At 37.8% G+C, this 27,349-nt stretch overlaps 1 protein-coding gene across 7 annotated transcripts in view; it reads left to right on the top strand.

Moving 5' to 3' along the window:
* The first annotated feature begins 4,497 nt into the window (after window positions 1-4,497).
* The window catches only part of sorbs2a (sorbin and SH3 domain containing 2a), a 78,197-nt gene continuing 55,345 nt past the window's right edge, over window positions 4,498-27,349 (top strand). For 2 of the 7 annotated variants that reach the window (XM_030133080.1, XM_030133079.1), the window contains exons 1-2: window positions 4,503-5,069; window positions 16,430-16,589. The gene's annotated coding sequence lies outside the window, so the exon portion shown is untranslated. Of the gene's footprint in view, window positions 5,070-16,429; window positions 16,590-27,349 lie in introns of all 7 variants that reach the window. The other 5 variants (XM_030133050.1, XM_030133057.1, XM_030133066.1 and 2 more) reach the window with 5 other exon arrangements.

Below are 27,349 nucleotides of genomic sequence, written 5' to 3'. Positions count from 1 at the left end.
GTTTTGGTCAAGAGAGATGTTCCGTCATTTTCTACTTTTACATCTTACGCAAGTGCAGAATTTACGCTGAAATCGGTAGTCAATTTGATGTGTTCTTCACACGTTTTTGACCGCAGGAGACAGTCGGGCTACCTTTCTGGTGATGATCGGTAGTGGGGTTAGTGTGTCTTTGCCTTTAAGTCTCTTTACAATTGAACAAATGTATTACAAATGCAAATGAATTGACAAATCTGTGGAAATTATTGCAAAAATCATTGCACAAAGCACATCAAGACAGTCCTCAATTTCTTGCCATGTTCGCTGTAGTGTAGCTTCATCAATGGTGTCAATGGCATCAGTGATCTTTTGCTTCAGGTCACTGATGTCCCTTATCTCTGTTTGACACACGAAACCTTTGACATAACCTCATAGAAAGAAGTCCAGGTGAGTGATATCTGGTGAACAAGGTGGCCAGGGAGTTGGGACTTTCCTTCCAATCCACCGTGTTTGATTTAGGAACCCACCAACATGTAGTCCCCAATGTGGTGGTGCACCATCTACCTGGAAAATGATGGTTGGTTGAAGGTCATCCAGTTGTAGTGACACATATTCAGTCAAAAGGTCAATGAAAACATTTACAGTAACTGATCTCTTGTTGAAGAAAAATGGACCAATGACTCGATTGCACATGATCCCACACAGTGATTAAAAACTGATAACCACTGAGGACATAGAACAAATCTGATTAACATATCTCATCAACTGGTTTCATAATTTTTTTTTTTTTTAATTGTAAAGAGACTTTGTCGACTCCTGTATTTATCAAAAACAAGGACTTACTTGAGCTGTTTAACATAACAGTGATAGTTTACAGACGTGGCCTTAGTTTTCAACTTGTCCAAATATGATCACTGCAGACTCCAACAAACTAATATGCTAACAGTCAAATTCTAACCAATGGGCTTCAATATAGAGTCTCCCACAAAACAATGGGTGATATCATGGTGACTATGTTTGCTTCTTTTGTCCTTTCATCACTTGGGGTTTTCTCTGTGTATCTGGTATCCAAAAGGACAGCTTTTGGATGTTATTCACATCAACACAAGACACCTTTATAAATTCATGCTACACAGTGGCTTCCACCTCTGCTTCCTATGCTTAAAACACATCCTTGCCTCTCAAAGGGGATTGGTAAGGATTCTTGTGGCTACATGTGGTTATACGATCCACAAGGCCTTGCTTGCCTGGTGGTCTTTTTCATTCCAACATCCTAACTTCTGTCACTTATCTGTCTGCACCCATATCACCAATGGATCTGACCATACCACACATTGTGTGTCGTAATCATCTTTGCCAGTGCTGTCACACTGGACAGCTCAGAATATGTCTGTGGATAACATACCACCTATAAAAAGGCACCTACTTGACAACACTACGATTCAGTAAGGGCTCTCTTTACAATAGTGCATGTAAGAGCTAGTGATAAAAGACCAAACACACGGATGCATGCACACTCACTCACTCACAAATGTGGTCTAGCTGACATTTTGCAAAGGTCAACTATCAATAACAGTCTAAATTTGTTCACATTCAATGCTGACAGAAGAAAGGATTCTTCATGCATGTGTTAACAACAAAATAACACTGCAGCTGTTAAAGCTGATTGGGTTGGGCACCCTTTTGTTTTTGTCATTTGTAATCAAAGGCATTTATTCAAGTTGACAATCAACCACAGAAAGGAGATTTTTGATTTCTGGTATTATGTAGCTGCTACAGTCACTTTGAACTGGAGAATCAGTTAATTTTGAAATATCATTAGAACAACTAATTAACATAAACATCATAACAGAACCTATCAATGCACAAATGTTTACAATAACATGTGATAACCAGTATTTTTTGGGATGGTAATGTAAACTGTCACATCCATAGGTCAAAATGACAACATTTTTATTTAGTATCTGACTCCATTTCACTTCATTTCTAGCCACTAGACCATCTCTAACATCCATCTAAATGTTTAAAATATTCATGAGCACCAGGAGCTTTCACTGCCACACATCTGCCAATAAATTCTCTGACTATAGATAGATAGATAGATAGATAGATAGATAGATAGATAGATAGACAGACAGATAGACAGATAGATAGATAGATAGATAGATAGATAGATAGATAGATAGATAGATAGATAGATAGATAGATAGATAGATAGATAGATAGATAGATAGATATGTGTTCTGTATGGCTATGTTTCTGCCTTGTGCGGATTATGGAGTACTACAATCCAGTCTATTAATAATTTAACAGTCTGCTGTCTATGAGTGGAGGAAACAGAGGGAAAACAGTGAAATAACCCTAGTTAAATCGTCAAAAATCAAGACAACAAACAGTACCTTTGTTTAATGATGCAAAACAATACAATTTAACAAGGAAACCATGTTGGGAGACAAAAACCATAATTGAATTCAGTGTTTACACAGCATGGGCAGCAGGCCTTACAGCAAAAGTGTCAGTTTTAATTTTGTGTGATGTTTGCAACACCCTCTTCAATGCCAGTACAGATAAAACCCACACCTACCAGAGCCACCATAAATCAACACATTCAGATTAAAGCTACGACCCCCAAGTCATGTCAGCTATCTGTCTGCAACACTAAACTCAACAGTTGCAGTGTCATTGCTTGTCTGCTGTGGAAGTTATCAATGATTAATAGACTGTAACTTTAGAAAAAAACATATTAATCCAAAGCGCTGAAGGACCACTGTAATAGACTTTCTAACTCCATTCTTGAAAGATCACCTCAATTTCACCACAAAGAATTAACATTAATTTCATATAATTTGTGTTTTCATTAACCCTTATAGACTTACAACTCTTTTTGTTTTCAACTTTTCTCTACATAAAACCTGTTCTAATTGATTTGCTACCTTTTAATATAGTATTATCCTCTGCATTTCACTTTTTAAAAATGGAAATCAGGTATTTTCCTACATTTAATCTACTGATTGTGTAGATGTTCATAAAAGCTCAGAGTAAATTCATAGGTTATCAAATTTTAGCCAAATATTTAATTAACTGAACATAAAAACAAGCATCTAGACTCACTATCATTTGTCAAACTACATGAGTTTTATTGATGAATCAGAGTTGCAAGATGACAGTGTTTCCACATTCACAGCAGAGCCTCTGAAAGTTTAAATGGATCTTAAATGATGATGATGAAAAGATGAGAGACGGTATTTTACCTACATTTTTTACACATATTGATAGGATTAGTGGTTCAGAATTTATTACACATTCTAGATTAGTAGATGCTTTTGGTCACCAGTGGATGTTTAGATCTAAAAGGGTTAAGAAAAACACAATTATGATTGTTAGATTCCCTTTCTGTCAAACAAAAAATGTCCCTAAATTGGACCTTCAACCCATAAAGATCCAAACATCCACTGGCAACCAAAACTATCTAGTCATGTAAAATGTTTAATACCTGTTGATCCACTAATCCTATCAATACATGTAAATAATTGGTGTAAAATGCAGTTTGTCATGTTTTCATGGTCATTAGATTTGACCTGTTTGGACCTTCAGAGGCTCCGTAGTTACCATGCAAACACCGTCATCTTCTACAACATTGATTCACCAGTAAAACCCATGGAGTTGAATCAATGACAGTGGATGGATTTATGGGTTTATGTTCAGTTAATGAGAGGTGTTGCCAAAAAAAAAAAAAAAGTCACTTTTTCTTCAGTTTTCTCTGTTTTTGATGTAATAATCCTCAATTTTAATCTGATTTTATATGAACATCCACATGACAAGTGAATTAAATATAGGAAAATACCTGATTGTCACTGAAAAAAATGCAAAATGCAGAGGATAATGTCATAATAAATAGCGATAAATCACTTCAGAAAAGTTAAATATTAAGAAAAAAATATTTTGGAACTGCCATAAAAGTAAAAAAAAAAATCATGGGAAGGAATCCTTCTAGGACCCAAAAAAAAGTTTGTTTGAGGTGCTCTTTGGAAAAAGGGATTCATCAAGTAAACAGGAAGAAAACTCCAAGGCACTCTCTTTAAGGATTAAAATGCCTTTATTCTCATGGCATGGTCATATGTAGACCTTAGGGTCTATCTTAGGGTCTAAATAGGACCATGCCATGAGAATAAAGGCATTTTAATGCTTAAAGAGTGTGCCTTGGAGTTTTCTTCCTGTTTGTCAGATACAAAAGTAACAGTGGGTCTTTATGGGTTAAGATAATCATTAGCATCCAGCAAGACTATTTTGTAATGGTTTACAACATTTATTTCCCTTGGAGCCCCTTGATGACAACATCATGAAGCTACTCTCAGGAGATTGTTGACTCAAATAAATAAATAAATAAAATATAGCTGTGAAAGGGCCATTAGTGCCGCGGGTGTTGTGTGTTTTCTCTTAGAGGATGAGTGGCACTTTCCTGTTCTCAGAGCTGTACTCTGGCCTGTTCTGTGTCCTCTGATTGAGCCGCGGGCGTTGCCATGGCTACTCGTTGACCCAATGAGAAGCTCGCGGTAGACTGTTGCTGAATGAAAATGACAGAGGCCATTTTGCGCACGAAGCTTCGGAATCATTCAACAATATTTCAAACGGAAACAGGAGGCAGGTTCCGTCCATTTGTGGAGAAGGGGCGAGTGCTTTGAAGCCGGCGGAGTAGCACCGCAGTGGGTTGTGTTCTGGCGCATGTGGACAAACACGGCATGCGGTAAGGCTGATGTAGTGCCACGCCGCGGCTTCCCCGGGGGTTTGTGTCGCTAGAAAACAGGACAGGACAACTTAACCGCATTGCTATACGAGCCCCTGTGACCCCCGAGAGAGCAGAGGGGAGTTGGCTTTAGCCACTTAGCTAGCCGACACCGGCAACATCCATGCGCGTCGACGAAACAGGTGTACGGTTTCATCACACGGACACAACAGCACCGGCAGCTCCGGAGTCGGCTCTAGCCCCTTGTGTGTTTACTTCAGTCCCCATCCGAGCCAGGACTTCACCCATTTCACATGGAAGAAGCTGTTTACTTGACTATATGTTGCGGAATTAACCGAGTGTGTTTAAGGTAAGCACATAACGCTAAGCAGTGCTGTTGTTGTTGTACCGGGGCTAATACCTCTGCTCTACCTTTGCAGCGGATCGGACCCATAGCTAAATAACAGGCTATTTGCAGAACTAAACGGGCTATTTCGAGTGTTTTACGTGCGTTACAAGCAACCGCGGAGTCTTAGCTGTTATCTGCGAGACCAGGGTAAATGATTCAGCTCATCCGGGATGCGGTGAGGTCTCCTCTGTTTCCACTGAAGTGCATTCCAGTGGATTGCTGTTTCCAGTGCATGAAAGGAAGATGCGGTTGGAGCTGGGAGCATGTTTTATACTGAAACCACAAGTTTTTAAGCTGTAGAAGGAATAAATATTGCTGAATTTAGTAGCAATCACATAATTAGAAAAGAAGTGTACATTAGCAGTAAAGCCCCTTTAATCGTAATACCCGTATGAATTTAGAGATCCCTGTTAACCTACATTTCAAATGCTTAAGATAATCTCTATTGTTAGCCTTTACAGTGGACTACAGTAATGTATGTGTGATAATAGCACGCCATATAGAGCATGCTTCACTAGCTTTTACTCAGCCCAGGAGTCTCCTGATGTATGAATACCTTCTAAGATGCCATAGTGCATTATAAAAAATGCATGAACATACATAGGAGAACAGTTGTCCACTTTGTTGTTACAATAGTGTTTGTTTCTTTAAGATTTTTCGAGGTTTAAACAAGGCAGTTTGTAATTTTTGACAGTGAGCCTGAGCGCCACTAGGGCTTGTGCTGTTGCTGTGATATGTTTTTAGACTAATATGATTCTGTGGTGTCTTCTTCATATACATTATAGCTTTATCCCTACAAAAACAGTGACGGATAATCTGGTCCTGTGTTCTTTTGATGCTGCCTGCAAACCAGTTTAAAAGGGTGATGTAATGAGGAAAAAAAGGCCAGCAGCCACGGATGGTATCTGTAAGACCCATTTGAATGCCGGGTGAACAGAGAGTGGGGAGGTGTCCAGGATGCACAAAGTGTAACACTATCACTACGGGAACCTCATACCACTCCCAGTGAGGCCTACCTGGCTTTTGTCATTGTTTAGTGTGTGTTTTGTAGACTTCACTGGACGGTGTCTTTGATAGAGCATTTGATTTATTTCTGTGACCACATACAATGTCTGGCGGAGAGGAAACGGCACAGCAGGATGCAGTTTGATGAGCAACAGTTGGCTGCTATCTTTCTCATGAGAGGCTGCTGTACCAATAAACAGCCTCTCACAGAAGCTTAAATATACACACTTAATGGGCGATCATAGCATTTTGACTTGATTGATGGCCAATGAGACAGAAAGTATGTCTGTGTTAGCGTTAAGTCAGTTGCACCTGCCAGTTTAGAGTTAGTCAGAGTGTCTGTGCATGCATGTTTCAGTGCAAGATATGAAGAGAGTGAGAGCAGGAAAGGGGATCATGGCAAGCCATCAGGGAATTGGAGACTGTGATACATTTTCTCCGGAAAGTACAGAATGTAACAGGGAGTTCCTCTCACAGATCACTTTCTTTCTCTTGTCTGTTTGTCTCAAAACAAACACACACAAATCTTTTAAATCCCTTTTTTCCTGTTAGTTTCCTTGTTCTGCTTCCTTCTCTTTTCACATTGACCATCTGTTTGGTTTTCCCTTTTTATCTTTCTCCTTCAGAGGCTGATGTAATGGCTTAAGTGATGTGTGAAAAGCTTGCCTAATTTTCAGACTGACTGATAATAGAGCAGCACATGCTGCTCCCTAAGCCTTCCCAATGACCACAAAGTTCTGAAGCTTTGGTGATAATAGCATTTTACCTAAACTGTTAATTCTGTTTCTCCTTTTTGACAGTATTATTTTAAAATGAGTACTTATTATTATTATTATTATTATTATTATTATTATTATTATTGAGGGCTAGATCTGTCCACATTTACAATCAACTGTAAGGTAATTACAAGCCCTCTATTATGTAATTAATGGTGGATAACGAAATGATACTATAATTATCAAATTTAGAATATAATTATAATTCTTTTAACCAGAAATGATAGAACTATGCAAGTATTTACTGAAATGAAAATTACTCAGAAGAGGAGGTGATCAATACGGAACTTTTATAATTTAATGGTTCCAACTGAATTGGTTAAAAGCAACTGAATTTGGAAACATATCTTTTTTTGGTGTTTCAGCATTTGATGATTGAATCTCTGAGGGACTTTTATATATGATAAATGTATCTGTGATAATAGAGTATAAAATACTATCCTATGTATTGCATGTGAACTGGAAGGGCATACTAATAAAGATACAGGAGCATATTGAGTGGCCAAATGCGGAAAAAAAAAAAAAAAAAAAGTTCACTTGCTTTAGATGTGTTATGGCTGGGGTTCGCAAAGTGGGGTACACATACCCCCAGGAGTAGCCTACTGGAAAGAAGCCCAGGGGGTACTTGAAATTTTTTTGGAAAAATACATTAAATAAGTTAGCATTTACCAAATACAAAATAAATAATGTGAAATAATGCTGAAATTAACACAATAAATACATTCATATAGGCTAATAGTTTTATTGTCAATCATCTTGTTTAAGCTTTGGTAACATTTTAAGAACATTTCTATTTTATATAATTCAACATGAGTTTATTTGAGTAGCTAAGTAATTATTTGTTGTTGATGAAAGGTTAATTTATTAATTAATGACCAAGTTATTTATTTTTCTTATCAGTGAAAGAGGGCACTTTTCAGTTTAGATTTTGCACACAATATTTACTTTAAAAATTCTTATTTTTTATATATTATAGTTAAATATGTGGTGTTTGTTGACAAAGGTTTGAAAATATAAACAGACACCTTTGGTACAAGAACACATTTTGCAAAATTTTTTTCCAGTCAAAAATGGTGAAGCGAGAGTTGGGGGTACTTGGCTAAAAAAGTATATTTCATGGCTTTCTCAACTATAAAAATTTTGAGAACTGCTATGTTATGGTAACTCAAGATTTTATTAAGACTGTATATAGAGTGGAGTGAATTTCCAATTTGAACCAACATTTGTCAGTATGACAGGTTGTGTATCATCATCAGCAACCTTTTGGCAATGGTGGCACATTATTGGTGGTGGTCATTGTACCGTATATGTGATTCTGAAGGGTTTTTACTAAGGCTAATATTAATGGTTGACTAACATCTCCAAAACTCTGGAGTAGAGATGCACTAATTGACTTTCTAATAACAGGAATTGGGCACTTTCTAGCTTGATCAATTATGACCAGCTGATCAGTAATGTGTTTCTGACTGAAATTGTGATTTACAAGTAATACGAAGGAAGGGGGAAAAAAGAGATGTATACCAAATTTTTTAAATATAACTCTTCTCTGCACTAGTGATACAAGGCTACTTGTGTCTACAGTAATTGCTTATCTGGTACTCCTATGGTGATGATATAGCACAAACAAGAGAGATGAAGTGGGGTGTAGCCTATTGCAATTGATTATCTGTTGGATTGTAAATTGAAAATTTTAGGAAATGTGAAACCTGCTGTTCTTTTTTTTTTTTTTTTTTTGAGAAAAGTTATTTGTAGGCAATGTTTATTTAAAGCAGAATTAGGAATGTTCATGCTGTCAATTACTGTTTTCGCAAAGTGAAGTTGTCAGTCTGTGCCTCCGAAAAGGATAATTGAGGATAATACAGTACTTTCAGTTGGTCTTAGTAGGATTCAAATGTAGTTTACTTATATCTCTTAATATTTGGCTAAACTTGGAGCTCTTAGTTCAATGTTGCCTGAATTGTGTTGGCCGACGTGTTTTTTTCCAATGAGTGACACTTACTAATGTGAACATGCGCAACTCTTCTGCTTTTTATATCTTGCCACTTACTTAACTAGGAATGGTAGGGCCTTGCAGAAGCTGATAATGAATTAGGTGTTGAACTGTATAGGTGAGACCATGTCGACGCCACCAGTGTACTCCAGAGTGACTCATAGGTCAAAGTGTCGGTGCGTTTGAGTGTGAGTGTGTGTCGGTTGCTATAAAAATAGTTTGTTCTGATACTTTAATGAGCTCATTCTGAAGCTGCTGCTGTGCCATGTCAAGTTTAATGTTTTCTTTTTGGAAACATCTTACCAAATACAAAATGTAGCCCAAATGAATCCATGATGAGAACCTCATGTCTAAATCTACATCTTTGGGCTCTAGGAAATATAATCATCAAATGTAAGCGTTAATAATGCTAAAAGGAAAGCTAAAACAAGTTGTTGAGTTGTAAACAGAATCCTATGACCTAGTCATGGTGAAATTGATGCTGGTAATAATATGTATATAATAATATGTATATTATTACCAGCATGTAAATTTTCATGTGTACATAAACGTATAGAGCTGCATCTCAGCTCTCCACTTCCTGTTTGTCTTCGTAAAGCTTTCCACCGTGATGATATGTAATCACTCTTCAGTACTGAAGTAGAGTTTGACTCTACATCATGAAATTTATTAAAAAAAAAACAAGTCAGTGTTATCACTAATCCCAGGTCTTTGGTCCACCAAATCAGATATTAAATTGCTTTTGTCGGAACCACTGGACTCACACAAGGACAGCAATTTTGCCTGATAAAACTGCTGCTCTTGTCAGCTTGAGTCTAAAATAATGTATTAAAACACCACAGTGACACAACAACATGGGCTGCAGAATTGGTCTCTTTGTTGATTAATTTTGTTAGGTCGAAGAGTCTTTCACAGCTTCAGGTTCCTGTTGGAAAAGACTATGATGGCAGGAAAAGGCAGCAAAAATATTCTAAAACTAGAAGCACTCGGAGAGCGCAGACCTCCGCCAAGGCAGATCAGTGCCCTCGACCCCCGATCACCCCCAAAATTTAATCAATTGTTCCTTATGCCAGTATCAACATTTCCTGAAATTTTCATTCAAATCTGTCCATAACTTTTTGAGTTACCTTGCACACAGACAGACAGACAAACAGACAGACAAACCAACGCCGGCAAAAACATAACCTCCTTGGTGGAGGTAATAAAACCCACGTTTAAACAGATATTGAAGTTTTAGCTAGGCCTGTTTCAGGCTCCAAACTAATCCTTACAGAGCATCATCTAGTTTGACATGTTTTGTCATGTGGATGTCCCTGAACTACTGCTGTCACACATCCACACCTGCACATTTAAGCTCTGATCATCACACTCCGAGACCATTTGTGACTTGGAAGCTCCTTTCAGAATCCTGCAGTGGGTGAACTTAGAACAGGAGTTAAGTCACTCTTAAACTCAGGTGCTTTGGCCCTTTAGTGCTTTTCGATTGGTCCCCTGATACTTCCCAGATTCTGCCCCAAGGATGCATCATTAGCACCTGTCAGTTGTCAGCTTTTCGCCATACCTCAGTGATCCTTGGCACGTGACCAGAAGATTCTAGGGGCAGCTGCTATTTGATCATGTCTGCCGACACACCAATCACTGTAGTGGGGTTGTTTGAACCCCATCTTCTAAAGCTCAGCTGTTTTGACGTTTAGTTTGCAAGGGTGCTGCTTACAACTGGAGTCATCTGTGGCTGTGTAGATTGGATTTTTGCATTACCACTTCATTACTGGCACGATGACAGCAGACGACAGCACAGATCGAGTTGATCCGGGACAACTCAACCAGACTGAAGTGCATCTCTACTTGATTTAAAGAGAGGCAACATGTTCAAAGCCTGTAGAACTATTACATGAATTAGTGTTTTATGATTGTGGCTTTGTTGACTCAAAATACTCATTGCTGACCCACTCAAATCCGTTTTTGGGTATAATGAGTTCATTTAGTATTGGATAACATAAAAAATCATGGTTTTGCATTCCATCCATGATGAACTCTGGACCATAGTGAGGTTAAGAGACTGAGAGAGAGAACTGTGCACATAGAAACAGTTTGGATTACAGTTATAGGCTACTGGCTATCAGCATTTGTTGTAGAAAAATAATTAATCAGCATTGAGTAATTTACTTAGAGGTGGTTCTAGGGCTGCACGATTGTGGCAAAAAAAAAAAATCCCGATTTTTTTCCTCTAAAAACTCAATTTTCGATTTCGATTTTTGGGTAAAACTATAAAAGACAACAGAAGTCAGCATGTGGTTTTCATGAGCAGCCCATAATGCAAGGCACTGCTCTGACTAAATCTGTGATGGGATCATGTGATGAACCCACAGAAGTTTAATTTTTCTTAATTAAATCTTTATTGAATGAAGTCGAGTATACACACAATGTATACAAGGAAATAACAGAAGTTTGTCAGGGGGAATACACTATAATACAATGTCCAAATCAGAGCAAATACTGAATGTTTTTACAGCCTTTTGTTCCAGATTTATCGAACAGCTTTAAATAAAGTTCAACATCTTTCAAAAAATAAATAATATTTGGTTTTGTGTTACAGAACTTACATTTGTGAATGAAAAATTTAGCAAGAAAGAGGACTAAATTAATAATTTTTATATATATTTTTTTCTTTCTTTCTGGGTATCTGGTCCACAGCAGTGATCCCAGTGTCAGTCAGTGACAGGCATCAGTCGTGTGTGTGTGGACCAGGTTCATATGAGTGATCCACATGGTTCTGTTTAAATATGAGTGATCCACATGTGGTTCTGTTTAAATATGAGTGATCCACATGGTTCTGTTTAAATATGAGTGATCCACATGTGGTTCTGTTTAAATATGAGTGATCCACATGGTTCTGTTTAAATATGAGTGATCCACATGGTTCTGTTTAAATATGAGTGATCCACATGTGGTTCTGTTTAAATATGAGTGATCCACATGGTTCTGTTTAAATATGAGTGATCCACATGTGGTTCTGTTTAAATATGAGTGATCCACATGTGGTTCTGTTTAAATATGAGTGATCCACATGGTTCTGTTTAAATATGAGTGATCCACATGGGTTCTGTTTAAATATGAGTGATCCACATGTGGTTCTGTTTAAATATGAGTGATCCTACATGGTTCTGTTTGAATATGAGTGATCCACATGTGGTTCTGTTTAAACTGGAGGATCTGTGCGTGGAACAGACCGACCCAGGACACACTGGACGGTTCTATGTGTGGAGCTGGTGGATGTGTGTGGGCAGTGGGCTGTGTGGGCTCCTCTGCTGAGGCTGAGGACCCCGAGACCCGGACCTGGACCCGGTTCGGAAGAAGACAGTACGGTACGGATCCGGGACAACGGAAGATGAATGATCCGCATGCAGTTCTGTTTCAGTTGTGGGATCCGTGTGAAGCCACGGCTTATATTGGTATAAGTACTGTGGGCTCATGAACACATTTAAAGTCCAGTCATTACACGGACTTCTGTGACAGACCGCTGTCACTGATAGGAGGAGGAGCCTACGGGAGCCTGGAGGAGGAGCCTACGGGAGCCTGGAGGAGGAGCCTATGGGAGCCCGCAAGCGCGCGGCCCGGAGGCACGAGATAGATGAAATTGATTTTACGATTTCCCTTTTTTAAAAATTGTCCTAATTTAAAAATCCGATTTCGATTTAAAATCGATTAATCGTGCAGCCCTAGGTGGTTCCTTACTGAGATCTTTTTGAATAGTATATTATCACACTATTTCATAACACAGCATAGGTATCTCTATTACTTTCATTAGGTATAATGTTTCATTTGATACGGAGTAGATGCTGTATTGTGCCTAAGGCTTAAAATATTTATATTTTGATGAAAATTATTGCACGAGTCATAAATGTAGAGAATAAATCAGCAGAAATGCATAACAACAACAACAACAACAACAACAAAATATGTACATATTGCAATGAATCCTCCTAGCCTTTAACACAACATTTTCCAGCTGCTCAAAAGGTAGGCTAGATGGTAATTAAATAAATTAGATAATTGCCAAAGTCACTGTAAATGATCAACAAGCTAATTTCATTTCAGTTATAATCAGATCTGCATTGCACTGAATAACTGTAGTAATCAATGTTGCCAACCATCTACAGTGATAAGTAGTAGCTTGAAAGGTCACTAGATGTCACTAGATTGTGTCATATGCTAATTTATGTATTCATAATGTCATCCTTACACTACTCTTGTATATACTGGAACCTATAGTAAAAATAGGACCAATGGCCCTGTAGGTTACCGGCCAAATTAAAAACTTTGGGAAATGTATCCAGATGCCATTTATTGTCACCCAGTTATGTGTATTTATTATATTACAGAAATAGCCCACGTTTTGATCCTATTCCAATCAGATCTGTAAAAAATTCAAATTCCAACTTGATATCATCGATACTTACTGATTTATTGTATCAATCCACTTCCTATCTGTTATAATGGGAACATTTTTCAAAGTCGCACCAAATCCAGAATCAGATCCGGATCAAAATAATGTCAATACCTTGTGTTGACATCATCATAAAGAAGCTGTATACCAAGTTTGAAGTCAGTCAGAACTGTAGTTTGGGAGAAAAAGATGATTGAAATTTTTTCCCTGTAAGAGCCCATGTTAAATTTTCCGTAAGTTCCCGAATCCAGAAGAAGATCCTGATCAGCATGTGGCCATTATGTTTTGGTCATCTCCCCATCAGGGCTGTACTGTAAAAATTTACACTGGATATCATTTATATTTATTGAGTTATTGCATTGATCCACTTCCTATCTGTTATAATGGGGAAATTTTTCAAAGTAGCACCAAATCCAGAATCAGATCCGGATCCAAATAATTTCACTAACTTTTGTTGACATCATCATAAAGAAGCTGTATACCAAGTTTGAAGTCAATTGGAATTGTAGTTTCGGAGTAGAAGACGATTGAAATTTTTGTAACGGACGACAGACGATGATGACACCACCGGACGCCGCATGACGACAATAGTTTACGGCCTTTCGGCTGGTAAGCTAAAAAATAGTCATTACTCGCTAGCAATGTAAATTCATGTTAAATTTAAGAGCAACATTGTTGTAAGACCTTTTTTAGTAATTGAAAACAAACGTAAACAAGAACATTATGGCAAACAAAGGGGATCTGTGATTGACACAGTTGGTTAACCTCTTAATTTGGTTACTGATTGGTTGACTAAATCAGCTTTTGCTCTCCCCCTTTGTGATTTTCTCAGTGGCAAGTGGGAATGAGTTGAAATCCACTTGAAAACAGGTGACACATTCTTAGAGAAGTCTCTTAACCCTTTTCTGAAACAAAGTTGGTAGATGGGTTTTAAAAGTATTTTAATCTAGTGAGAAAATTTGCCAACCCTAATAAATCTGGTAGTAAGTCACTGCAATCAGTATAAGATATATTTGTAGAGAGTCAATGTAGGAGTACGTGACGGGGATGCTCTGTTATTGTCACAACAGGCATGACAGACTGGAAGAATGTCAGTGAGAGGAAATGCACAAACACAGACATCCCATCTATATTTTTACTTTCTTTTTCTATTGTTAGAAATGAATCAAAGTGAGATACTCTGGGCTGACTGCAACTCCTAAGTACCTTAAATAACTAAATTATTGTACGTAACACAGACATCAAAAGTATCATACACATATGATAAGTATGGCGCATCTGATAACATTCAACTCCAATGACCAAAGGGTCAGTGGTTCAGATCCTGGCTCCAGCTTTCCACATGTTGAAGTGCCCTTGGTCAAAACACTGAACCCCAAATTGCTCCCAGTAGGGTCTGGGAGTGCCTTGCATGGCAGCAACTGCCTACTGGTATGTGAGTGTGTGTGTGAATGGGTGAATTTGAGGCTTTGTAAAGCGCTTTGGGCACCACAAAGGTGTATAAAATGCACTACAGCCTATAAGTGCAGTCCGTTTACCATTTACACACAGAACTTGGGTTACATCTGGTAATTGTGAAGGCATCATTTGATATAGAACTTTTAACTTGATTTCAACATGTGTTCTTAAATATTCAATCACAGCATAGGCTACGTAAAGCTGCATTTTTGTTGGTATTTTTTTTTAGCATCTTTTCAATAACAGAGCTGGCAGGGCAAGTTGGATGTGTCGTATTTCATTTACATTCTATTTTCATCAGGCAGTTCTTCCAGATCACATAATCTTTAACAAGCTTCTTATTTTTAGTCTGTATAAAACCCAAAGTGTCGCCAAACTCTGGAATGTCTTCTTCACTGCCAGCTACAATTGTGGTTCTTCTGACTGCCACCAGTCCATCGAACACCCACACATGAAGGCATATGAAGGAAGATGCTCTGGGAATCCAGAATGATAAAGTCAATAAATCTAGGTTGAGTTGTCTTATACTGATACTTATAGACTGTCTGTACAAAATACTGTGAAACATTTATGTTGTCTTTTCCTATCCCAGCCCCTTAACACTATTACACAGCAACTTGTCAGTTGTAGATTTTATTTATTCTCAAGTATAGGTGTGAGGGAACTGACGTGGAAGTGGTCCAAATAGCATATTACACAGTAGCTTCTTGGTTGGTTTTAGGTGTCCAGGCTCTAAATATGAGATGCTAATAGCAGTAGTTACATCATCATTCTGGGAATAGCAGGGAGCCTGAGGTCTAGAGGTGCTTCTGGCTGACCTCTCTCTTGTGTATATTCAGCCTTGTGTGTGTGTGTGGTCACTTCCAAATATACATTCCCATATGGATTACACAGCAGTAAGATTATTAATGACACAGGTGAGTGGACACATAATTCGTCTGTATATATTTACAGGCAGATACGACACTGTGACTGCTCATAGTTTATTTGCAATAAAAGAGAAAGACCGTCTTTACATGTATATTTGGGTATCTGTGAGCCAGCTAACCCTTACCCTTGTCAGCAACAAGAGATTGAAAGAAAACCTCATGCATGAACAATTCAGCTCTCCTGTCAGTTTTCGTGTGGAGGAGGCCACTTTACATAGCCACACACTGACGACATTGGCCACTGTGTGACATGAAAGGCCTGTTGAGGAGAGATGGGAGTATGTGGCCGCTTTCTGTCTGATCACACCTCCAGCTATGTTGCATTTAACCACGCATTACTTGATAAAGATGTCCCCAGTTTGTGATGCCTGTCACAGAGTGAGTTATATACTGGTGTTTGTTCGTTATTTAAATGTTTCCGTGGATATATTCAGTGTTTGCGTGTTAGGGTATGTGCGTGTACTGCGTGGTATGCATGCATGCAAACATGTGTGCGTGTGATAAAATAGAGATAGTCAGCCCTGTCACTTTAGCCCCCACCCATTACACCAGGGGGTAACTTTCCAGTCTCATAGACGATGCATGCCTGAGTCTGAAAATAGCTGTATCTGATCACTGCTTCACCCAAACAGGGAACTACTCTTTCCCCCGTCTCTCCCTCTATCTGGCTCTCTCTCTAACTTTCTCCTCGTTCTGTTGTCTCTGTTGCTTCCCAGGCATTAAACAGGGGCGAGATCTGGGACTAGGAGTCGCACGCAGAAAAGTCAGTAAAAGAAGAGAAAGGGGAAGGAAAAGAAAAGAAAAGCCTGCCAGGCACTGAGCTCACCTTTACCTGAGTCGCCATAGCAAGTTTCCAGTCGTTTGGTTTTTATGACGGTAGGTAAGAGTTAACTTAGTTTTGCTGCACCTGCACTCAGCTGGTTGAAAGGTCAGGGTTTTAGGGTTAAGTGTCACAAAAGACCATGATTGCTGGGTTTCACTCAAACAGTGAGCCAGTGTACTTTTCATGACTCAACACAAAAGAACTTTATCGAATTCCACTATTTTTAAGAGGATTGAAGAATGCCCTAGGATATGCTTTACAAGCCAAAAAGCTTCACTCATGACAGCATTGAATTCATCAGCTTAAAATAAGTCCCTTAATTGCTATAATGTTTCATATTAATCTTTAAAAAGTCACAAAAAACAGTAGTAGTTAGGTCTGCAACTTGTCAATTAATCTGTGCATATGCATAAGTCTAAAAAAAGCTTTCTCAGACACATGTATTCAATGTAATTATTTATTTATCAAAATAGTTCCCAATTAATTTAATTGTAGTGATGCAGATCTGTAAGTAGCATTTTGCTATCCTACTTAATCCTGCTTTTTATTGACATTGCAAATCAATATCTCAGCATTATCTATTCTTTAGAATTATTTATCAAATGCATCTTACACTAATGTTCACTATCATGATAGTTTATCTACGATTATAAAGCCAAATTTAAAAACATTACATTAAATACAGGACAAATAGTTTAACCCTAAATGTCTTTTTTCTTCAATTTAGGTTAGTGTATAGTCACTCTTAAATGTTATCCTTGTTATTTTCAAACTCTTAAGGTCTTAAATCTAATTTGCCTCAAGCTGTGGGGACACTCATAACATACAAGTCTAAATTTATTGTATTGTGTCTGTGAGTGTTAAAATACTTTTATTACATGCGACTTACCATAAACATATGACATTCTTTGTCTGCTTTTTTGCTTTGAGCACATCCATCCTAAAAGAGAATACAAATTAGATGAGGTTTGAATGGGTTGTACAAGCCGAACACTAAAATGGAATTGTATTTATCTGTTCTGCCAGGAGCCACAATTATAGACCATGAAGATAATTTTTGTCTTTTGTGACAGTGTACAGGGGAAATGGTGTCAAATAAAAACATTGGTTTATGCCACAGCCACCCTTGGAATAGCATCTGTAACTAGCTGGTGCTGCCAGTTATAAAGTGAAAAATACTGTCAGAAGGAGAAATTGTATTTATTTATAAAGTTTATTTGATAGGAACAATGCAAATTACATAGTATCTTGCACCTGTTCCAAACAAGCTGTAGTAACTGATGATTCACATAAAGAAATTATAGCTATTGCTAGTTTTCATCTCCAGTCACTGCTTTAAAAATATATTGATTAGGTGGAGAGAAATTATCAAATGCAACAAAACTTTTTTTTTTTTCATTGTATATTCTGTCCACAAACACTTCCCTTTAGTTTTTACCTTTCCCATAATTTTGCCCTGGAATCTCATTTTCCTGTCTTCCTTTTTGTCCCTTTTACATACTTCTATCTCTGGTTACACCCTCTTTCATGGTCTCTTCTTTCCCACTCAACAAAAGCCATGCACCAATCCCTCCATTAGGCCAGTCTCAGAGGTGTTGTGGAATGTCACCTTGACCCCTTGGGTACACAGTGAGGGGTGGTTCCCAGCCTCGGTCCGGAGCACGGTTCGCTTGGCTCACTTTCACCTGGACCTGACATACACAGGGTCACTTTATCCTCTTTTGCTATGGTATTTGTGGCTTCAGTGTTCACTATTTTACCTGTGGTCTAAGACATAAAAATGGTTACTTAGTTGGAGTGAGCCAAAAATGAACTATGCAATGTCTGTGCATACATTTTTTGACTTACGAAATTATAAATAATTTGTGGTATGTGATTTTGCAAATCAGGCAAAACAAGCCAAAGTTGAATTCCCTTGTCACTGTCTCTCTGTTTTGCCTCCTCCTCTTCCTCATTCCTGCCTGAAAGTGGGTATTTGTTTAAAAGCTGATGCATGAAAGGATAAAGACACTGAAAAGTTGCTGTACAAAAACGGCAAATACACAGCTCTTGAGTTTCAGTCTCCTGTGAATGCGTGAAATAAACAGGAAACTGTTGTCCTTGTTTGGTGTCTTTGACATGAGAATACCTTAAGAGATGCCTTTGTGTTTACATAGGCATTTAAAGAGTACTTATGGGAACACAGCTCTTTGAGAGGAAGGTTGTAGCTAATTGTGTAGCTGTGTTGTTTAAGACTTTCTGGAACATATAAATAGTTTTTATAGAAGCTGCAACAACAATAGACATGGTTTGAGCTCTACAAATCAAAGCTTTGATGATTTGAAAGAGAAAAGAGTCTGTCCATTTTACTGTTTCTCTTTTGGATAATGTCAGTAATTAAATATGTTAAAATGACGATATAGTCTTTTGCCTTCAATCAGATATTTCTTAGACAGACTCTTCTGGAGATCTGGGCCACCTAGAAGGTGAAGGGTCCTGTCTAATGGCAGTAAATATAGCAACCCTGCTAATCAACCTCCTCTTATCTTCATGCTGGACGCTTACCACTGGTACCTGGAGAATCCAGACTATGTATGAGGAATGTAATCTTAGCCTCAGCTGATAGCATTTCTGCTTTAGGCCTTTCCTCAAATGTTTACTTTTCTCCAGTATATTTAAAATGTGATAGAACATTCAAAAGAATATATTTAACACACTATACTTAAATCTTTGAAAGCATCTAGGTCTGTGTTATATTTTTTTGAGTTGTGTTCTTAGATTCTGTCTCTGTCATCTTTATTTTTTTTGCGCTCTGTTTAGGGCTTGAATTGTGAAAGGTAGTCATAAGATTTTGCTTTGCTTTGATTGAGAAATTCTAAATTGTACTTTTTAAACAGCATGCAAAGTTTTTTCCAAACAAACATCAACCGTGATGTAATATAGCCTATAGCTAAGGTGATCATGTATATGTTTTAGAAAATCTCTCATAATCTCTCATAAATTACTTCCCTCCGCTTATGTCAGTTGGTGTGGTTGTTTAAGTATTTATTGGGGTGTTTGGTGTTACATACTATGATGGAGTGTGAGGGCAAAATTAGTTATATTTTTTAAAAATATGAGAATGAAATGAACATTTATTATTAGTATACTTTAAAAACTATAATTTAGTCACATGCTGTTTCTTGCAATTTTGTGTGTGGTTTACTGTTGCAAAAATAATTTCTTTGTAATAACTACATTATTTCATTCTCAATATCTCAGGTGTGTAAAAAAATCTTGATATAATATTTTGTGCAGTATTGACTCTCAAAAGTGCAACTTTTTAAATGAATAGTTTACATGAAAACATTTGGTGCAGCAGTATTTTAATCTATTTATCCATGTTAATCTTCCTTGTTAAGATTGCATAAAATGGTATATTTCTTTCTCAGATTTAATGGTTTTGCTGTTTGAATCATGATAGTTTTTCCTAAACTTACAATGATCTGCATGTTAACACTGTTGCAGTAGATTGAATCCCAACCCCGTGTCATTATGTGTATCCTGTCACTAAATTCTTGCTGATACGCAGCCGTTACTGTGGCCCAACACTCCATTTAATTACTGTATAACTGAAGAAGGAAAACTGCTACTTCAGAAAATCTCCACCACATTATTGCTGAAAATGACTCGCTACTTTGTCTTTTGTAAGGGCAGGAGTATACATCTGAAATGGGCCAGGTCCGCTCATCACAACGTGTCTTTGTAACTGTGCTTGGATTTCATTAACCTATTAGCCGGTTGTGTTCATCTCGGTTTGTAGCCTGGGCTTCTATGATGTTGTAATTAAGTTTCTTACAGTGCTGCACATGTAGTGCCCTGATGCTCGTGAAGAGATGAAACAGGCAGGCAGCTCTAGAGATGTTGTTTACTGGTAGTGCTGTGTCCCCAGACGGCTTTAGCCAGACAGCTTACATAATCCTACATGCTAATATTCGCCTTTTCCTGTTTTCAGTAGTGTAAAATAGAATTTATACTTGCTTAAATTTGAACTCTGGGGTGTGCATGGCTTTTTGCATCTCTTGCAATTTTTTTTTATGTGCAATTTCTTGTAATACATGTTTGTTTGTCTCGTGCTACCTCTGGACATTAGAACAGTGAATGCAGCCTTAGTCCTATAGAGGAACAGTAAGACAACAAACCCCATGGATTGTCACATCGAATTCATTCTTCTTCCATAGCCCCGACTCGCAGTCCAGGGGATTGTGTTGCATAATTGCATTAGCGCTCTCAGGCCAATGGCTTTGCTTGTTAGTGGGGTTGTGATGCAATCTGCAGAACACACGGGCTTCTGTTGTTTGCAGTATGGGCAGTGAGTGGGTATGCAGGGTCAGCGTATTGACCTCTCCTGTCCATTCATACAGCCAGAGGGGGGTCCACTAATGAGTGGCAAGGTCGAACAAAAAGGGCTGATAACATGCACATTGCTGAAAATGGCTATAATGTGCCAATAATGTGGCGTTGGAGCAGTTACTTGGTGTTGATAAAACCTTAATTATAAAATGACCTACATCTAATAAGCAGCAGCTTTGTGTTGTTCTGAAAAAGGGTTGAAACAAGTGCTTATCAGATGTTGATTCCTGCATTGAATACTTATTTCAGGCAGTGCGTGTCCCAAAATTCTTTGTGTACAGTGGAAACAGCATATAGTGATTTCCTCTGTTTGGACAGTGTCTTCTGTATTTCCTCATGCAGGTTACAACTCAGTTTTTCATTAACAATTTTTTTTGGCAGCATGGGGGAACAGTTTTATTGTACTTTGGAGGTATGCAATATTGCACTACCCCTGAGTGCTCTCTCTCTCTTTCTCTATCTCCAAGTCATGTTCATTTAATTGCTAAATTGAGATTAGCCAACATAAGTCAATGTTAAATATGCAAAAGCTTAAGCAACCAATGAAAATGAGTTGTGTTAATGTAGATGAAGAGCTTTTGTATACTTAGTTTTTACACCATGCACTCATTTTGAAGCAGCCAGTGCTATTTACTAAATGTTATAGACTGTATGGTACCACTATGACTGTCCACATTACATTAGTTGACTGTGTGTAATTCAAATACACAATCATGCACTACAGTGCTGAATACTATGTAATGTGTATCTTAGGGCTGCACGATTAATCGATTTTAAATCGAAATCGGATTTTTTAATTAGTACGATTTTTAAAAAAGGGAAATCGTAAAATCGATTTCATCTCTCTCGTGCCTGCGGGCCGCGCGCTTGCGGGCTCCCGTAGGCTCCTCCTCCTATCAGTGACAGCGGTCTGTCACAGAAGTCTGTGTAATGACCGGACTTTAAATGTGTTAATGAGCCCGCAGTACTTATAGCAATGTAAGCCGTGGCTTCACGCACGGATCCCGCAACTGAAATAGAACTGCATGTGGATCACTCATCTTCCGTTGTCCCAGATCCGTACCGTACTGTCTTCTTCCGAACCGGGTCCGAGTCTCGGGGTCATCAGCCTCAGCAGAGGAGCCCACACAGCCCTGTGCCCACACACATCCACCAGCTCCACAGACAGAATCCGATCCAGCGTGTCCTGGGTCAGTCTATTACACGCACGGATCCCCCAGTTTAAATAGAACCGCATGTGGATCACTCATATTAACGTGGTCCACGCACACACGCACACACGCACGCACGACTGATGCCTGTCACTGACTTACATTGGTATCACTTCTGTGGGCCCAGATACCCAGGAAAAAAAAACAAAACAAAACAAAAAAAACAAATATATATATATATATATATATATATATATATATATATATATATATATATATATATATTTATATATTTATATTTATTTATTTATTTATTTATTTATTTATTTATAATTTAGTCCTCTTACTTGCTAAATTTTTCATTCACAAATGTAAGTTCTGTTACACAAAACCAAATATTATTTATTTTTTGAAAGATGTTGAACTTTATTTAAAGCTGTTAGATAAATGTGGAAACAAAAAGGCTATAAAAAACATAAGTATTTGCTCTGATTTGGACATTGTATTATATAGTGTATTCCCCCTGACAAACTTCTGTTATTTTCTTGTTGTATACATTGTTTGTATACTCTACTTCATTCAATAAAGATTTAATTAAGAATAAAACTTCTGTGGGTTCATCACGTGATCCCATCACAGATTTGAGGTTAGAGCAGTGCCTTGCATTGTTGGCTGCTCACGAAAATGGCATGCTGACTTCTGTTGTCTTTTGTAGTTTTACCCAAAAATCGAAATCAAAATCGAAAATCGAGTTTTTAGAGGAAAAAAACGGGATTTTTTTTTTTTTCCAAAATCGTGCAGCCCTAGTGTATCTTATGTAGGCTAAAATGTAGACTACACCAGCTAGCCAGAGGAAAAGAGTTTCACTGGCCCATTTTGTTGGCTGTTTTTTGTCATGAAATTCAAGGAAACTATGATTTTCTTTTAAACAAAATGACTTTCCCCTGCAATGTTTTTAGTATGCATGCAGTAGCACCAGCCACAGGTAGGCATCCAGTACAAGATATGATACTATCAGACAATACCTAGAGGGAAGTTTTAAAGCAACTTTTTTTTTTTTTAATGTAGATTACTATAGCTTTATTTGATTTTACATAGGGGTACCAAGAATGACAAGGTATCAAGTGAACACTGCAAGTGAAATATTTCATTACTTTACTTTATAAGTAAAATTTAAAATATATCTTTGTTCAATAAGTGATACTTAGTGTTACATTTGTTCAGGCAAGCAACAAAATCAAGTTCTGGCCACAAATGAACCCATGGCTGACAGCAGCTCATCTTAGAACTAGCCCACTTCAGCTGATGGCCCAGCTGATTCTCTCTTTCACATCTGATTGTTTAATTTCATTCAGGGTGCCATATTTGAACTGTTTGGCTAATATTACTGCTTCAGGCTGCTGCCATTGCTGCTTTGCTTCTCCATCCACCTCAGCACCTTTTGTTATCATTGATGCCTGAGCTGTGCTCTTCCCTGTGCTGCTCCTATTAGCGAGGCTTCCATGAATAATCATGAAGGAACAATAAAACCTGCACTTCTTGATTACATTTAGTCCAAGTCCAACAAAAATGTCAATAATGATCAAACCGTAAACTGTACAGTAGGGATTAATTTCCAGTTTAGCCGGGCTATTGTGGTGTAGGGGCTTAAACCACTTTAATTTATACAAACCGGCTGAACCGACATTTATCACTGTGATGAGATGTATCAAATAAACTGACCTAGACCAGTAAGCTGTTCTGATGCTGTCAGATTGCTATGTCCAACTTGATGTGCCTTAAAAAGAAGCAACCCGGCAAGATGATGAACGTAACATGCTTGTGTATAAACAATGATAATGAGAAATCTAAAACAGCACCGACAATGCTTCAACATGTTTGAATTTACAGATGAAGAAAGAGACGATCCAAAAAATAGGTGAGGCAACATGTGAGCAGGAAAACAATCCTGGAAAAACTGACTATTGCGATGCATTATCTTGCATAGTCAGCCCTGCCAGAGCTGTGCCAGCACCACTTTGCCACTGCTTCTTCTTCTCATTACTGGTTGTTAAACCATCTTAGAGGTGCAATACCACCACCGAGAGGGCTGGAGTTGCTATACTGACAGGCTCTGACATTTCTTCTGCTCTGAAACATCTGCTGAGCGAAAGTATGACACCTAGAGGTTCAATTTGGCGTTAAGCTTCATATGAACCCAGTTTGACGTTTTTTGTTGTTTTTACTCCAGACCCAGTCTAGCTGTAAATATAGTGCCCACTTAAACACAATGAATAGTCTAGTTCTTTTTAGTTAGACTCATATTTTGATTCCCAAGCCATTTTTTGCCCTCTCCACAACCCTGCACTCCCCACATTTTTACCACAAAAATGCTCCACTAAAATAACTTGGCTCCAATTCAGTAATTAAGGAATGAAGCGATTCTGAATTCTGCCTTTTTTGGACAGGTCACTCTCCCTGTCAGCTGGTTTTCAGGCTTTTAGGCATGTCTCAAATGAGATTTATGCTGGCCCTCTGGGGACTTCCTTTTGCCTTGTTGAAATAAAAATGGTTTCTCTGGTTCTAACTAAGCTTGCATGTGTTTTTTTTTTTTTTTTGTTTGTTTGTTTTTTTTTTCTCTATTAAAATGTCTTCTAGATTATGAGGCTTTTAGCAGTTAGCAAACTTGTATCTACACACCAACCGAATAGATGCCCATATGAATGTCCTTTTGGTTGGGTCTTAAAATAGATTTTTCTAAGGAGCTTAATCTGTTAACTTCCTGTTCGTATGTCTCAGTCAGAGTGAGCACTTCAGGGTCAGGACCCTTAAGGCCATGGTCGGCTTATCTCCAGTTACTGTTCACTCTTGCTGATTGACCTCACACACGCACACACACTAACACTCTTATCATGCTTTGCTCTTATAAAAAAAAATTCCCTGCTGATAATATTTTCAAATTTCTTAATAAAACTGAATATTAATCCCCCGTTTTGTTTTATGTATTCATAGTATGGTTTATTTTGTGTTTATCTTGTGGTTTTGCCCTGTTGTGGTTTGCAAACTACTCTGAAAACACCATTCCAACTACAAAAAACATCTTGCGCAGGCGATTAATAAGAGAGGAGTGCATTTATCAACAGGAAGTAAGAAGACAAAACAGAATCCTTTTTAAGATTAATTTAATTGTTTTTAGTCATTAAATATTATACCAGGTGCACATGCTTAAAAGGAGCCAAAAAGAATAATTATATCATTGATCCATCAAAATAGATTTGGACAGATTAACTTGGATTGACACTGGAAAACTAATTCTGATGTGAAGAGCTGAAATGAGAAAAGTAGACCATATGTAAATGGAACAACATGGGGGCATCTTAGAGGGAAAGGAACAGATGTTACGATATGTCTACTGTGGTGAAACCAGTGAAATGCCTCTGTTCTGGAGTGTTCAGTGTGAACATATAATTAATGTACCATGCCATGGGCCTAAATGAAATGGCATGAAATCCTTAGATGTTGCTAGAGAGCATTTTTGGGGATTATTACTTGTTAGTATCATTGTTGGCATCTTTCTCATGGAGGCATTTTTCTCTAGACTCTTGTTTTGTCTATAAAAGGGTTGGCATTCAGTGTCTAATGGTATCCCAGTTCTGTTTCCTCTCCTTTTGTTTATTCCTTACTCAGTCTTAATGATCACACTGCCAGGAAAATGTTTTCCTTCAGGGTATTGTTTTTGTCCAGATATTTGTTTTTACAGTGACACTTGGACAAATGACTCTTAACTTCACAGCGTTTTTTCCTGTGCCTTCAGCTCACTTTAGTTTTGTTGACGAATGTCTGCATTGTCACCTAAATGCTGTCTCCGCCTTAAAGCTGAAAGGCTGTCAAATTGATTGTGAATGCAGTTTGGACACAGCGACTGATCAGGATAGACTGATTCAGGTTCAATCTCTGTTTCCAGCTGACAGATTATATCATATGGTGTGAGCTGTTAGAGTCTTGTCTTAATTTGATATGTTAGAACCAAGCAAGACATTGGTGATGGATGATGTCACTGCTGTATTAGAGATGTAAACACACATAAGTGCAGAAATTATGGGTACTTTTTGTGTTGTTCAGTGTGCACCTGAAATGGAGGAGAAACAAGTTAAAAGGGTCATATTTTGCTAAACCAACTTTTATTAGTCTTTGGTACATTTATTTGTGTATTTGGACCCTAATAGTTCATAAAGTTTGAATTTGAACCCTCTAGGTGCTGCAAAGCTATCTTTATATTCATTTTGGCATAAATTGAGTGGATTTCTGCAACCCGTTTTAATTCCTTCTTAATTTGTTACATCTATAACTAGCTACGTCATGACATTTGCACATACAAGGTCAAGACTTGCGACAAACATTTCTTCGAGTACGCCATATTTGTTTGTCAGCAGCAGCGGTTGTAGTCCATACTGAAAATCTGTCCAAACTTAGAGCCGATTACCTAAAATGTTCAATTGTTGGTTGAATGGGACAGAGCAGCACAGCCCACAACCTGGAGAGAGTGGGGCATAAAGTGGCTCATTTGCATTTAAAGGGCCAGTGCTCAAAACAACCTTTCTGGTGTCATTACTCAGAAATAGGGTTGAAGATGGACCTGTGGAGTTGAATTAATGAAGAATTCAGACCCGAGCATAGCATTTACAGTTTATGTAGACCACAGGGAAATGTTTTAAAATGCATAATTCCATTAAAAAAATGCAAAATATCACTCCTTTAAGGTTTAGCAAGATAATTAATACTGTTAAAGACATGATGAGGGCTGTAGTTGCAGGGGCTGATGTATCAGGTAAGCTATTTCTGTAGGTTTATTTTTGGTTTAGTATTAATTATTTTCATATATAAATACTATACCATTATGTGGTTTATATTTACTTTCAATAAATATAGTACATAAACATATAGCACAGTAGTGTTGAGTAACTGTGCCAGCAAACAATGGTCCTGTCTTTAATTCAAGATGACCAATATGTTTTTACTGGGCTAACATTGATTAGCAATATTCATGGAGGCTGGAATCAGATATACATATGCAGTACAAATGAAAAATACTGTTTAATGGAGATGTGGTTAAGCTGACTTCCAACTCAAATAAAGAGCAATTCAATAATCTGCAATATTTAATGTCAGTTTTCACACTGAGCTCAAGGTATTATGATTATTACTATTAGGTATTCGAATAAGATACAAATATTATTTTCTCATTTTAGTGTTGCACATCATGTGGAATAATCAAATAGTGCTATTGGCAGGTCATAGAGTAATGACAACAG

The sequence above is a fragment of the Sphaeramia orbicularis genome, chromosome 1 (genome assembly GCF_902148855.1).
Source record: "Sphaeramia orbicularis chromosome 1, fSphaOr1.1, whole genome shotgun sequence".
In the NCBI taxonomy this organism is placed as follows: Eukaryota; Metazoa; Chordata; class Actinopteri; order Kurtiformes; family Apogonidae; genus Sphaeramia; species Sphaeramia orbicularis.
Note: the sequence above shows the minus strand (reverse complement) of the source record. Positions and strands in the feature narration are given on the sequence as shown.